General features: G+C 41.0%; 1 long non-coding RNA gene across 1 annotated transcript; it reads left to right on the forward strand.

Annotated features, from left to right (window-relative positions):
• The first annotated feature begins 320 nt into the window (after window positions 1–320).
• LOC124280136 lies at window positions 321–2,958 on the forward strand. Its single transcript, XR_006899589.1, has 3 exons — window positions 321–408; window positions 1,005–1,122; window positions 2,894–2,958. It is a non-coding gene; the product is annotated as an uncharacterized LOC124280136 (long non-coding RNA).
• The last annotated feature ends 316 nt before the right edge of the window (window positions 2,959–3,274 follow it).

Genomic DNA, 3,274 nt, shown 5'->3' on the forward strand with positions numbered 1-3,274 from the left:
CAATACAGCATATTATATTGAATAAACAGCACGTATACTTCATGTGTACATATACCTCATATGCATATTGTAGCTGTCACATTGTATAAGGCAATAACAGACGAAGCAGCATAGGTCAACTCCCTCTACTAGTTCCGCGGAAGATACTGTGCCGTGTATGTGACGTAGTGACATAAGCTCCCCACTCATGAATATTCTTTTGATTTCTGTGCACGACTTCCTCTAGCTGTGTCCATTAGCTGTGACAAAGGTTCTGATGTTTCCATTGAGGGGTAAATGGTTTGTAACATATGACTGTCAACAGCTGAAGTATCTAGAGTCCGCTTGTGAACCTGTACGCTATTGACGACGAAGCACTGAGAGGCCTTCTACACAACCTGGACTGGTCCGAGGGGATACGATTTGAATGTAAAGGCATATAGCCATATCGTTTGTCGTTACATTTCACTTCATTGCGACCCGTGAAGATCCGGGTCAGAGTTGGTCTCCAGCAACCCGTAGAGGCGACTAACGGGATCAGGTGGTCCAGGCTCGCTGACTTGGTTGATACACGTCATCGTATGCCAATTGCGTACATCGATTCTCATGCTGTTGATCACTGGATTGCTTGCCAATGCTTGGTCCAAACTAGATTATTTACAGACCGCCGCCATATATCTGGAATATTGCTGAATAAGCATTAACCAACCAACAAACAAACCCTTAACGCAGCCCGGGACAGGAAATCTTAAAGCAAGGTGAACATCGCTGATCAAAGATCATTGCACTTCACAGTGACGTTCATACATCCGGGGGCGGTGGGGTAGCCTAGTGGTTAAAGGTTCGCCTCGTCACGCCGAAGACCCAGGTTCGATTCTCCACATGGGCAAAATGTGTGAAGCCCATTTCTGGTGTCCCCGCCGTGATGTTGCTGGAATATTGCTAAAAGCGGCATAAAATCAAACTCACTCACTCACTCACTCATACATCCGGCCTCTCACATGAAACCTGCTTTCTCTTATCAGGTGTGGAACGACGTCTAGTGCCAGTTCTGTCAGAAGTGATTCAACTCTACCGGGTACCCACATTTCTCCACACTGACTGTACGTTAATGAGGGTCACGCACGATACACTGAAACTCAGGTACATTTATACCAAAGATCATCTAGACTCGGTAAATGTACAAACACTTTGCTACTTTTATTAAAAACTTAAAACATATTGTTGACAATCCTGATATATCACAGTCTTCATTACAAATCGTGATATGCTAAATGGTGAATCTGTCTTCATAATGAAGTTTCAAGAGATAAAATTTGTCAACATTAAATTATAACGTCTCTAAATTTAGATCTATAGTAAACTTCGTTTTATAGGTGTCGGCCTGGGAAAGCAAAATTTCAATATTCCCTATTCCCGGTAAAGCGAAACCAAAGTTGTGCTAGAAGTGCCGCGAAAGCGAATGGCTATGAAAACATCGGATTACCGTACTTCAGATTAGCGCGCGACCCCTATACTCGATCTGTGAGCCGCTTAACTGAGATGAAGTTTCAGTTGTTTCAAGTTTCCAGCACGTACGTGACCCTACTCTTAATTATAGTTTTATTAATCCATGTAATGAATTATCATAATTGTTAAAAGAACCTTAATGTTCCTGGCCGAGATTTGTCAAAAAGTTCCGTCAACTTTTCAAGGAGAATATCTACTCTTAAAAATGTATCCAAGTTCATTAAGATTGTTTGTAAAGACTTTAATTGGTGTATTATTTAGTCATCTTGTTTGTACATTTTGTATGTACTTCTTTGTTATACCATGTACCACCGATATCTGTTTTTTCGCGCGTGAACTACCTGAGGGAAGGTGATCTGTATCATAAATTGTAACTACATGTATGTAATGTGAATAACGAAATGCGTGCTTTTGAATTTAGTGCTATGACATCTTCTGTTTTAAATAACAAAGTCATGAATAAATCTGTTTTAATATAAAACTCATTTAAAATGTTTATGAATGCAGACTTGATTTCGTCGCTATATGGCTGGAATAATGCCGATGTGACGTAAAGCCCAACTCAACTAAACTCAGCCTTTCTGGCACTCCACGACCAAACACAAGAAGTAGCGTTTATTATCCCCTCAAAGGCTAGAAATCTCCTTATTCCTATCGATTGTTTGTGTAGATGTTTTGACTGCATGCTCCTACCAATCATGTTATATGGTTGCGAGGTGTGGGAAGATTCAAATATAGACATTTTAGAAAATGTTCACAGGTTATTTATTCATGAATTCTGTCCCGAAACTACGCAAGAGTACACCATCCTAAATGCTCTACGGAGAGACTTGACGAATTCCTTTCTCTGTATATATTAAAAAGTGAATAATTTCAGTTCGGTTTAACTTGCTACTAATGTACATCAAAATAAAATGTCAGTTATAATTCACAATGTTTTCACAAATGCTAGAAAATAATATGAAAGCTTCACCATGGCTTGCTAATGTTAAACGTATTTATTTATTTATTAAATTTCTACCATGACTACGGTATCAGACGACGACTCACGTTTCTTTGTTTTTCCTGTGCATTGAGAGTCCCGGGAACGCTAAATTCAGTGTTCACTGTAGCTAGACCGATCCCGCGACACCTTAATTGAGGAGGTTTTGTCCAGATTTCGCTTTCCCGGGCCATAACCGTTTTATAACGAACACGCTTGTACCGAAATGACAGATATTACGAACGGCGTCACTGCTACATGCCATTGCTGGATATTTTAATCAAAGTACCAACAACGAACTGTGGTTATAACGAACTAAAGAAGTGGTCCCTTTGAGTACGTTAATACCGTGGTTTACAATAATTATTTAGATGGACGGATAACTCGAAGTTTTCAAATATATGAAAATCATTTTTCCTAAAGGCCCATTCCTGAGGGCTGTACCATGTCCAGCCTAACGGCAGATCAAGCTAGTCAGGTGAATTCCAGGTGGGTACTACACAATGGAGACGTGTCCGAAGCCTACATCAAGCACTTAATAACCACACTTCCTTCCACGTGTCTGTACAACCGGGAGGGGGCGCTGCTAGGATACGCCCTCACCTATCACTACGGGTGTCTGGGGGTGCTGTACGTGCTGGAAGAACACCGAGGCAATGGGTACGGAAAGGTGGCCATGTCCCAGCTCTCGCTCTAAAACATCTGCAAAAAAGAAAGAGGTGTTTGTCATGATACAACGTGTCAATACAGCGTCTATCAAGATGCATGAGGCCATTGGGTTTGAGGTTATTCCAGATACGTCAT

This window comes from Haliotis rubra, unplaced genomic scaffold (assembly GCF_003918875.1).
Source record: "Haliotis rubra isolate DU_JTF1 unplaced genomic scaffold, ASM391887v1 Scf2600, whole genome shotgun sequence".
Lineage (NCBI taxonomy): Eukaryota > Metazoa > Mollusca > Gastropoda > Lepetellida > Haliotidae > Haliotis > Haliotis rubra.